Below are 12,487 nucleotides of genomic sequence, written 5' to 3' on the forward strand. Positions count from 1 at the left end.
GATACACATCTGAAGATATTGCCTGTTCTCTCTCACTTGTCAAGGGTATAGAACAGGTTCACAGCATCTACCATTTACTTTTAAAGCGAACATAATAAACCTTTATTTTGCTCTAATTATGTGTAATGTACTTAGAGGGACGACAGCCTCCTGCTTAGTATGGACTCTGTGGACGAAAAGGGGCCACATGTTAACCCGACTAGCTCAGGGGAGGCCTGTATGGTGGCCTTGCAAACTCAGGGACCTAAAGCAACACAAAGGACAGTCTGAAATTAGAACTTTTTAACTAAAAGCAGTTTATGGTGGGTAGTCATGTCCTAGACCAGTATCTTCCCTGACAACGGTCAATCTTTACCTTAACCGAGCCTGTCTATTGTCTTTTTGCATCTACAATAACATATTCCTGGAATGTCAAAGTAATGTTGCTTTTTCCAGACCCCTCAAGGCGCAGGCTCCGCATTGTGGAGACCACAAATCCCCTCACTGTCACTGAGTTCATTGTTGACTGTTAACTATTCTGCACCCACCTAAGTAAAAGAAGTGTGTGTCTATCATTTTACATTTTACCCGATCCCAGAGGTTTCCCTGCTTTGCTTTCTCCCGCCTCCCTAATCTATCACCAGTGGATTTCATGTAACCCACCTACGTCTCCTCTTTTGATTGTAATGTATAAAGTAAGGTGTAAAACTGCCATTCTCCAGAGCATTATGTCAATCCATTGAGAATTTGCTTCCCCGCAATTGTCAACAATTTGGCTCAAATAAACTCACCAAAATTCATCACAGATTTAAATGTTTCTTACGGTGACAGCTCCCTGTTCTCTCCCTTCTGGCCGTCTTTGGTGGGACAAGGGGTGGGGAGAGCATGAAGGTAGCAGATGGCCGCAATCCTCAGGGACTGACGCCTGAGGCCTGCTCGGGAAACCCTCCAGGATGAGAGTCAGCCCAGGGCGTCTTTCCCCCAGCAGTGAGGCCAGATGGGGGGCAACGTAAGTTCAGGGACACTTGGCTGTGACCACACAGGAGGGAGAAAAACGCATGGCTCAGTGGGTTGAAACCCCCTTTTTACTCCCCCTGCTTTTATGGTAACAGAACTATCCCGTACTCATTCGCACGGGCTGTGAGGCCCCGCCGGCTCCCTGCAGCCTTAGTGGGACTGTCAAGCACCACAGTGCTCCAGGCGCCACTCAGGGAAAAAGTGGCCTGGAGACGAGTCAGCCAATGGCCAAGCCCTAGGGAGATCGTGATTCCCACTGCTGGGGGCCGGGGGCCATCAAGGCCCCCATGCATTCTGTTTAAATTATGGGAGCTCACCACTATCCTTCTAACAGCTAATTTTTGTTGTTTAAATAAGTGAAGGGTAACAGAATTTGCCACCTCCAAATATGAAACTTTGGCATAAGGGTTATTTTAAGCTGAAGGCGACTGAGAAGAGCAGATACAAGAAAAGCTCTTTGCCCTCCTCTTATTTGCCGAAAAGCAAGACACACATTTGTAAAGGTGTCCCTCCCACCCCTGCCTGCAGGGAAGGGAGTCAACAGGACCGCTCTCGACCCTGTCAACTCAGAGATGGCACCAGAGGAATCTGCATGCGAACCTTGCTGAAACTAGCCCTGACCTACCACTAGTTTCCTCCATAAGTTTGCCTTCCCGCAGTCTGCCACTCCTGGAAGCTCAAAGTCCTTTTTCCCCCTCTAGTCACTTCTCTACAAGATTATTGTTTTAAAATGCTCTGGAAGCCCAAGTTCTGAGCACCTCCTTGGGCACTCCCCCAGGCGGGAAGTGGGATTCATGTGTTAATAGACCTCTGTCCTGCTTTCCTTTGCTGATCTGTCTTTGTCAGTCTAATTTGCTCGGTTCCAGCCAATGAACCTCAGGTGGGTACAAGAAAAAGAAAAATTTCTTCCCCTATATAAGTGAGAGTCAGTTTCCTTTGGCAACCAAATAATGCTAATAAAGTTGCTGCGGGGTTGGGAACGGTATAATTAGAGAACGTAGACTAAGGCTTTAAAAGTAACATTTGCCTTTTTTACCCCTTCATTTTTCTTGTTTCTGTTTCCTAGAATGAATAACAAATATGTATTACTTTTTGGCTATGAAATGAAAGGTTAATCAAGTTATTTTTACAAACAGGATCAGAGATGGAGATGCGACCAGGCACCTGGGATGCACTGGTTACAACCGAGCTTACTCAGTTTAGATCTGACTTTTGCAGGGAGTTTAGGAAAAAAGTTGAGACAGGACATATATGGATTATTTAGTCTGATAAAAATAAGCAAACACAGTTTTCTAGAGACAAGGTTTTTCCTGGCACTGAATTTAAAGAGAAATTTTGTACGTGTGTGGGTTCTTGTTCAAGTACACTGAGTAATTTAGTAAAATGTGGTTTTGCAAAAGACAGAATGTTCTTCAGATGAATTTTTATGTTGGTGTGCTGTAAAAGCTACGAGACTTACATTCCGTCTTAACAAAGGGGAGACTTCTGCAAGAGACCAAAATAATAAGATCAAAGAAGTTCCATTCTCCAGGTATTACCCAATATAGGCAATAGATCCTAGCTCTCACTCACCTACCTCAGAGCCAAATTCAAAATGTCATCGCTTCTCCCAAAGTAGATCCAAATTCGCTGTTTTTTCGAACAATAAACAGACATATCTGTGGTTGGTTTGTTATCTATATTCCTCACTAAATAGCAGAAGCTTAATCACACTCATCCGGTAGAGTTTGTTCCTCTTTGCAGTTACCTATGTCTCTTTCTCAAATTGCTACAAATCCTCTCTGTGGTCCAGGTTTAGCTTTTGTCCTCAACTGAAGATAACCCAGCTCTTATGTAACCTTATTCAGAAAAAAACAATGACAACAATAAATGCCAAAAACCAAAAGCCTGGTTTGGTTAGTGGAATAATTTCTATTTATTGTTCTCAAGCAAGACCCTAAAGCCTTACCAACCTACCAAAAATTGACATCTGAAGGACTTTTGCTTTTGACACGATGGAGGACCAGATAGTCTCCTCTTACAAAACCTACATAAAACACAATTTTTATTAGATTGCTTTACATATGTATCTGATCTCAGGTTTTTCATACTGAGAACATTTGAGATTTCAGTTGGAAGGTAGTGTGGTTTTCTAAGACCACCCTTAATAACCAGCTTGTTTGTATAGACAGAGGGTTCACCTCTCCATTTTAGATTGCTAGATGTTTGTAGAAGATCTTAGAATGCTTGCCTTAGTTACTGGGGAAAAATTAGAAAGTGGCCTTTAGAGACACTCTTACTTCGAAAATTACAACACTGGTTCACAAGTCAAACCTTAACACATTTAACATTTGCTTATTGAAAGCAATGTCATAAGATTAAACATATTTTACTTTTTTCCTCATGAGAACATACAAATTATGGAAGGGGAACTTTACAGGAAATTTAAAAAAGGTAACACAATTTTTTCTTTTAGTAGTCCTTGGGTAGTTATGACAAAGTAGGTTCCACTTTTTGTTTGTCTCTTTGAACAGGGATTTTGGTCCAAAGTTTTGTTTTTAGTATCTGCTTCTGCCTCTATCAGATCGGCTTCTTGCTTGGCCACCACCCATTGGTGCTTGCCCTTGAACTGCTGTAGGAATCGTGTGGAGGAGGGTGCCCCTTTCCATAGAAGGGGGCGCCCTCTTTTTTGTTTGCCAACCCAATCGCAACCACTCGAGGTCCCTTGGGCTGCTTGAGAACCATCTCGGATTCCTCCGTGTCCATCCCCTGAGCTGCTGTAATTATCGCAGCGGTTGCTTCCACCCGTAAGATGAGGGGCCCTCCTGCAGGTGGAGCACCACAAGTTACTAAACTGTCACATGACTCCCTGTAGGAACCACCACTTGGGTGATGCGAATAGTCACGATCACGACCATAGCCATCTCTGTCACTGTAGCCTTGTGATGGATAGTCGTCATGCGAACTGGAATGACCATGACCATGATAAGCTTAATCTCTTGGTGGTGGTGCATAATCTCTTGAATCACGAGAACTGCTTGAATAGCTGTCTTTAGAAGAATATCCATCATCTCTTGGGGACAAATAAACATCTCTATGAGAAGGCGGGGGTTCCCTTCGAGGTGGGCCTCCATAACCATCTCTTCCACGTGATACGGGAGCTCTACTTCCCATTCCACTGCTGCTGCGAACTGGGCCTGCAGGAGCAGATCTTTCAGGAGGAGGGCCCCGTAAACAAAGCTGTGCAGAGGAGGTCATGGTATTAAGAGGAGATAAAAGTCTGGGCTGGATCCTGAGGGATGGATGGGGTACTTTTTCTCACTTATGCTTTTCACCTGCTTTTATGACGCTCTGACAAAGTATGCGTCCCTTCCCCACGGCCTGCCTTTGCTGTTACCATGGCAATCCATGTTCCATTTAGCAGGAGTTAGTGAGAGGACAGATTGTTTTTGCAATTTGTGAAATCTCACTCTCTAAAATAGGGACCAAGCCTTCACAGCTGCAGGAACCTGTGCCGGGCAGAGTTTCTACCGCTCTCAGCCACACAGCAAGGGCAGAGCCCACTGGCAGCGTGCCTGGTGCCAGGTCCTGGATAGCAGGGTTTGAGGGACGGTGGCCACCTGAACTGACAAGACATCGCAGCTGAAGATTGCCATTGGCTTTTCAGCTTCACTTCCCTTGTGTTTTTTTCCGATGCCACATGCCTTCATGTTCTGCCCTTATCTACCATCAAACGCCTCTTCTCAGATCATTTGTTCTCAGCTGACACAGTAGAAGTGAGCATTGAAATAGAGATTCTTCTCATTGATTTAAGGAAAGCTTTTACTATAAAAAATTTCAAACAAAAAGTAGACAGGGCTCCTCACCCAACTTCAATAATTAAAAATAAGTGAAGAATCGGGCGCAAAGCCAACACACAGAAAGCATTCGATAAATCTTAGCTATTATTAGTATTTTGGATTTGTATTGATCAAGGTATTTATGAAACACGCCATTTTCAAAACAGGTGACAGCATTCGGAAGATTAATACAAAGCATAGATCCACTGACATCTGCTTTTTCCATAAAGAGGTGAATTATTCCTTTTGTTATTGTTCTTAATATCCTAGAAACTACGGGCTTGAAAAAGACTCAACTATCCAAAAACAAGCGAACAAACCAAATGTGACTGAATCCTGTTCATTTCGTAGAATTACAGAGTGGAGGTGTTGTGAAGGAATTTAGATGTTATCTGGCTCAGTTTCCTTTCCCAGAGTTCTTTGGTAAATATTAAAATAAATCCAAATTTTAACTTCTTTCCCCCATAAGTGACATTAAAATGTCTTTTAAAGAAATGGGAAGCCTGGGAAAGTTTCTTCCACCTTTGATGGGAGGTCGGCTGCTAGAGGGTGTGGATCTAACCTTGCTCCCCTACCCCCTCCAGCTCTGGTCCTGCCCTTAGCCCTAGGACCCCACTGTGTCTGGACCAGTCAGGAGGGAATCAGCAAGGACTGTCTCTGCTGCAGAGAAGAAGTTGTGCTAACTTAGGAATAATAGCTCTGAGCTGATGATGTCAGTAACTTTTAAAATAGCTTATTTAAAAATCTCTACAGTGACCTCAGCTGCTTAATGCCACGTAACTCATCTAGATGCGGGCAGGAAATGTAAGAAGGATGGGTGACAACTGGAACTCCAAGCAGCTGTATCTTCAGAAGCCCACTTTAGGAAATAATTTGTCTGAACAGGTTGAAGATTGAAGATACCCTTGGTATCCAGTGACCACGATGCAGATATAGAAGCTGTCTGTGCTCAGCCCTGCAAGTCTGGGGAAAAAAACTCACTTCCCCATAGCAGTTGCACATGGTATTTCCTGAGCTCTGCACATACCTTCTGTGATGGGAGCTCTGGCCCCCTTCTCTGGTTCCCTATGTATTTTGGAGAATCTGCAAGGGATGGCTTTTGTGGACTCATGGACACTGTCCTATCAGTTACTGTGGATTTATCTGTTGACTCTCCTTAAGATTCTCTCCATGCAGCCACCATAGCAGGTGATACCTGCTGAGGCCTGCTGCACCCAGGCTGTGGATACGTGACACCAAGGGTAATAATGTCTGCCCTGAGAGCACAGGCCTTGTTGCAGAGCCCAGGGGAGGGTGCTGCTCCCAGCAGAATTGCTGATGGGACGAAGTCCCCAAAAGGCTGTGCTTAGTGTTTTTGGAGCCTTCAGTGCACTAAAGCTACACCAAAGCAGGGAGCACTTTGGCATTAGTTAATGCCATTGGCCTGTCAATTAGACACCAAAGAGATACCATAAAATCTGCAGCACTCTATACCTATTACTACTGAAATATTTATGGACCATTATTAAACATGCTCTTATGAAAAATTTGACCATTTCACAACACCTAGATCATCACAGGATTGGACTCCTTTTCAGCCAAATAAAAGAACTGTGTTTGCTGTTTAAAATTTAGCATATAAAGTCTCCAACTGGTTTGTGTCCTGCTTTTTCTACTTATTTCTATTGAATGCTTTTTATTTTATTCTATATGTGCTTCATAATTCAGTTAACCAAGGTTTTGTTCTTGCACATTTAGGTTTTACCCTCAAACTTCTCATTATTATAAACCATGCTGCAAAGAACATCCTCATGGCTACATTTCCCCTCCCCCGCCCAACGATAATTATTTCCTTAGGTGCTGGGGAAATCCTGATTGCTAAGTCAAAGGGGTTGTATTTTTTTTAAGGCTTTTGATACATACCCTCTAGTTGTCTTCTCAAATAGTGGGACTGATTTACACTCCTACCATGCTCTTGACAACTCTGGGTAAATCATTAAAATAAATCCTTATTGGATTGAAACAAAATTACTGCAGTAATGCATGCACATTCTAACAAGTTCAAATGATATAGAAGTGATTAAAGTATAAGGTGAAAGCTCTACTTCTTTTTATTTTTATTTTTTATTTTATTTTTATTTTTTGTTACCCTCACCAGAGGATATTTTTTCCATTGCTTTTCAGAGAGAGTGGAAGGGAGAAAGAGAGAGAAACATTGATGTGAGAGGCACATTGATTGGTTACCTCCCACTCACAGATGGAGCCTGCAACAGAGGCACATGCCCTTGACCGGAATCAAACCAGAGACCCTTCAGTTCATGGGCCAATGCTCTAACCACTGAGCAACTGGCTAGTGCAAAAGTTCTACTTCTTATGACTCTTCCCCACTTCCTGAAAGGTTGATATCATGTTAAGAGTTTTGTGTGTCTCCTTCCAGACTCTTTCCTCTACATGGGCCGAGGGAAGGAGGCAGTGCTGAGACTTTGGAATCTACTGGCACTGTTGTGATGAAAATAACCCCACTGAAATACATAAAATCACTAGTTTTAATGGAAAACACTAATTTTTCCTGTTTCATTTTCATATTTATTCTATTCGTCTAGGTACTGTTTGAAATAGTTACACATTTGTATTATTTTGATAATACAAAAATATCCACAAATATATTTACAAGTATGTTAGAATTGGGTTAACCTCTAAGGGATGTCACCTGTTCCCCAAAACCATAAAAAGAAAACCTGTTATAATTATTATAATGTATGCATATTACAAAGCACTGAGAAAACACGTTTAGTTCAGGATTTTTCTGTTGCTGTCTAGAGCCGAGAACAAAGGTTTGTGCCTTAGCCCATTTGTCTAATCTGCAAAAAGCAGGAGTTGCATCCTCCCGTGTTTAATGAGAGGAGGGTATTACTGCATTAAAAAAAAAATGCACCCCCTCCCCAGGGCAGCCTCAACTTGTGCTGGAATGCAGGATTGGGGGCTTGCCAGACACAACTTGGATCTTAGCTTCCAATTGCCCCCATCACTTGCCCCCACTGTGCTTTAACCAGACTGCACAAGTGATCTGTAAACCTGCAGCTCCCCAACCCACCCCTTCACTGGAACGATGGCCTTCATCTGCAGCAGCAGCATCCCCACCTCCTCTAGGGGGTCCACTCTGTGCAAGGAGTGGGCTGCCAGGAAGATGCGCAGCGGCGATGTGGGCTCAGGTGGCTGCCCTTCAAATGTTCTAGCAGGACTAGTATTTGATCTCCATCAACTTTCAGCAGTTCACACCTCCAACAGTGAGTGCTATCAGTTTGCACATAGTGGGATTCATCTGGGCATCCATTCTCTTCGTTTTTGGTTGTTTATTTAATAAAATCCTTAAAAATCTGAACTTTGAGTGCTTTCCATCTTGGGACAACCAGAGTTACACACTGCATTAAAATCTTGAATTTAAGAAAGGCACATCCTTTTAAAAAGCAGTCTTCCATCCCTCCATAATCCTCAGAGGGAGAGGAAGGACCAGCAAAACAAAGTTGCCGTTGCAAAACTCTTCTTACTGAATTTAAAGTCTTTCTGAACAAATAGGGTGTGAGCACAGCAATATGGACATTGTTGCATCAGAATCTCCACTTGTACCTGATGAAAATTAAGGTGAAGATGAATTGGAAATGCTTTCTTTTTATTACAGTATCCTTTTTATTTTAGAATCATTTTAGATTTATAGAAAAATTTGGATAGTACAAAGAGTTCCCATATACCTTAAGTTTCCCTTACTATTAACATTTATATTAGTGTGACATATTTGCACTATTAACTAACCAATATTGCTACATTACTTTAAAGTCCATACTTTCTTTAGATTTACTTAGTTTCCACCAATGTCCTTTCTTTGCTCTGGGATCCCATCCAGGATCCCACATTACATTTAGTTGTCATGTCTCCCTTAGGCTCCTCTTAGCTGTGAGTTTCTCAGACCTCCTTTCTTTTTGATGAACTTGACAGTTTTGAGGATTACCGTGTCCAGTATTTTATAGAATGTCCCTCAATTAAGGCTTGTCTAATATTTTTCTCATGATTAGTATCAAGGGTACACACAGATCTCAACCCGACTTATCACTGTTGGTGTTGACCTTGATCACCTGGTTGAGGTAGTGTTTGTCAGGTTTCTCCACCATAAAATTAGTCTTTTTCCCTCTTTCCGTATTGTACTCTCTGAAAGGAAGCTACTATGAGCGGCCCACAATTAAGGAGTGGGCATTTATGCTACATCTTCTTGAAGGTGGAGTATTTATATAAATTTGTTAGAATTCTTGAAGTCTTGGAATAGATTTGTCTATTCTACCTCATTTATTTATTCAATCATTGATTAATCTATTTATAGTTTGGGCTATAATCCAATATTACCTTATTTATTTTGTTGCTCAAAGTATTCCAGCTTTGGCCATTGGGTTCTTTCAGTTGGCTCCTGTGTCCCTTTGACATACCCACCATTGTGGTTTATTATTTTTCTAATTAAAAACATTTTCAGCATTTCCTTACTTTCTGGCACTACAAGATACTCCAGACTCATCTTGTACATTTTCTGCCCCTAGAATCACATTTTTCTCTGAAGAGCCCTAGTTGTTTCATTGGAGAGTAGTACATCACGGTCTGGGCACTAGCTGTGTGTTTCAATCTGTGCAGGCTGCTCTAACAAAGTACCACAAACCGAGTGGCTTATAAACAACAGAAATTTATTTATCACAGTTCTGGAGGTGAGAAGCCCAAGATCAGGGTGCCAGCATACTTGGGTTCTGGTGAGCGCCTTCTTCCAGGTTGCAAACTGCCTTCTTCTTCTTGTATCCCCATGTGACAAAAGAGCAAAGAGAAAGAACGAAAGCTGTCTTCTGTCTTATTGTGAGGGTGATGACCCCATTCATGAAAGCTACACCCTTATGGACTAATTACCCCCCAAAGCCCCACCTCCTAATGCCATCACATTGGAGACTAGGATTTCAACGTATGAATTTGGGGGTGGAGTGGGGAGCGTAAACATTCAATCCACAGCATTATGCTTGTTGCTACCAGGATGTTGTTGCTTCTAGGCCCTGTCAACTGACAAAGCAAGGAAATATATGAGTGGAAATGCTTTCTTTGAACCAAATGGGTATGTATATTCATACTTTCATATTTCTTTTATCATTGCCACATGAATTTTGTGTCTATGTCCCTGTTGGGAGGGAGTTTCTCAGTGTGTGGACAGGGTTTCCCATTTGGAGCCTGAGGCCCATTGGGCACCACTTAGATGCTCGCTAATGTGTTTACATGAATCAGACACGTAAGGCTTTTCCTTGGTTGAGAGATAATTTTCCAGGAAACTCTTATGTTTCTCTATAAATGCAAATAGGAGCAGTACCTTTTCATGGAGGTTTGTTTAGTGAACAACAGTCTTGAAAGATGTAGTGTCTCCTTCCAGGGCAGGGGTAGACTTGTTTTCTGTCCAGTGTAAAATGGACAATGAGACAAAATTCAGGCAGTTTTGCTTGTAGCCCATTATAAAGATTTGGGTTCCCTAAGCTCAGGGCTCCTCTTGAAGCTGTGATGCAAACCTCTTGTGTGTGCAGCATCCTTCTGGGCCTTTCCACCCTGCCTCGTAGCATTTGGGGGCAAGAGAAAGAACACAAACATGAAGCTTAATCTCCTTGCAGTGTTGTAACAATGTCCTTTGTCCCATCATAATGTCCAAAAGTCTTGGGTCTTTGGCAGTTTCCATGAAGCTGTGGCAGACTAACTTGTTAGCTTGCAAGTAGGGTAAACCTCAGACTCGTCACACATTTTGACACCTTTCCCTCAATTTAGGTTTAGCACTAACAATATTCTGATATTTCTCAGATCAATGAAGTTCTTTTTTGAGTTCCTAATACTAAAGAATACATTTAAAAATATTTTAAATTTAAAAAATAAATTAAAAAATCTTAAGAATACAATCATGACTCACATAAAATACAATAAAAATTGTGTTTAGTTTATATATAAAGGAGGGAACCAGCCAGAAGTCACAACCAATTCAAAGGAGAAGTCAAAGACAATTTTATATGGAGTAAAAGAATGTTAAAATCAATTTTCAAATGGACAAAACCTGTTTTTTTCTATGGGTGTGTGTGTGGAGTTGGGTGGGGTAGGGGAGTGGAGTCTGTTGAACCTTCATCAGATAGAATTTATTTGCATGTCTATAGACATGAATGATTTGCATTGCTATCCATTATCCACAATTTATAGGGTTGTAAAATAATTCAAATACAAGGAAAAACACAAACGCCATAGAGTCAGATAACCTGTAAACGTGTGCTGTAGATGAAGCATAGTTTCCCATTGGAGACGTGCTGTAAACTTTTTTGCTTATTTCGAAGTCTTAAATTTTCCTTACACCAATAAAATGTACTATAAGAATGTTTCTAAGATATTGATTCAATGTGGGAGAATTAAAAGGAAGACAGAAGGAGACTTTCAAAAGTAAGCCTAGACACACATAGATAAAAAAGACATTGGAAGAGGTTCTAATGACCTGACCTGGAGATGGGATCTGACAGAGGAAGAGCATTTGCTTCAACTCTTGTAAGAGAAAGGTCCCACATGTCACTCATTCAGACAATTCCCTCTACTGACCACTAGGTGTTGCTGAGTAGGCGCCATGACCTGTGGCAGGAGGGGAAGCAAGAGTGGCAGCCTTGCCCCGCAGGGTGTGGCTCAGCTGTTGAGCATCGACCTAGGATCCAGGAGCTGGGGGTTCGATTCCCCGTCAGGGCACATGCCCGGGTTGTGGGCTCGATCCCTGGTCAGGGGCGTGCAGGAGGCAGCCGATCAATGACTCTCTCATCATTGATGTTTCTGTCTCTCTCTCTGCCTCTCTCTGAAATCAATAAAGATATATTAAAAAACACACACACACAAAAAGAGTGGCAGCCTCTAATCCACCGTGGTAAAGTTCAGCTGATTAACAAATTTAAGAAGCTACTTGGTCCCAAGACATTTTACCTAGTCCAGGGCCTGGCACATGGTAGCATTCAAAACATATTTCCTGAAATAAATTATTCAGAACACAGGGGGTTGCTTTTATACTGTAGGCATCCAGGAAATATGATATTTTGGAGTAAGGATTCTTTATGACCTCTGGTCGTGTTTGTACAAAGGGGGAAAACATTACAGTTTGGAGGTCACTTGGCTAGTTAAACAAAACGAGGCAAATTTAGCCATGAAATGAGACTTGGTAAATCTATGCACTGTTTCTGTTGCCTGTAAAAATACAGACATAGTAAAATACTTGTTTAAATGCAGACAGGGTAAATCATCCTTTTATTTGGTTTCTGTTTTGCTCAGGTGCCATCAAATACTGATTTTTTTCCACTCCTACTGCCCCAAACTTTCTAATAATTTCCAACTAATTTTGGTGCAAAGGGAAACCGTTGGCAAGCCATTTATAATGTTATATAATCTACATTAGCATAAAATGAAAAGTGAAAACTAGAGGGGCAATGATCACTGGTTAGATACAGAGTTGGAAAAAAGGAGGAGAGTGAATCAGGAGGCTGTTAGAAAACCCCAAGAACAGATCTTCCTTGTTCCTGAATTTTCTGGGGTTTTGCCAATGTAGGTGCCTTTCACTCTTTTACTGTTGAAAGTGCCCTGGTTTTGCTTTGGGGGATGAGCCCGCCCCCACCAGGCAC

General features: G+C 41.9%; 1 protein-coding gene and 1 pseudogene across 2 annotated transcripts in view; one reads left to right on the forward strand and one right to left on the reverse strand.

The window, feature by feature from the left end:
• The window catches only part of PNO1 (partner of NOB1 homolog), a 197,003-nt gene that overhangs the window by 115,931 nt on the left and 68,585 nt on the right, over positions 1 to 12,487 (forward strand). The window lies entirely within an intron of this gene.
• On the reverse strand, positions 3,556 to 4,233 carry LOC308566243 (RNA-binding motif protein, X chromosome pseudogene; annotated as a pseudogene). Its single transcript has one exon. The product of its transcript is annotated as an RNA-binding motif protein, X chromosome pseudogene (transcript).

The sequence above is a fragment of the Miniopterus schreibersii genome (assembly GCF_964146895.1).
Source record: "Miniopterus schreibersii genome assembly, chromosome: 13".
NCBI lineage: Eukaryota > Metazoa > Chordata > Mammalia > Chiroptera > Miniopteridae > Miniopterus > Miniopterus schreibersii.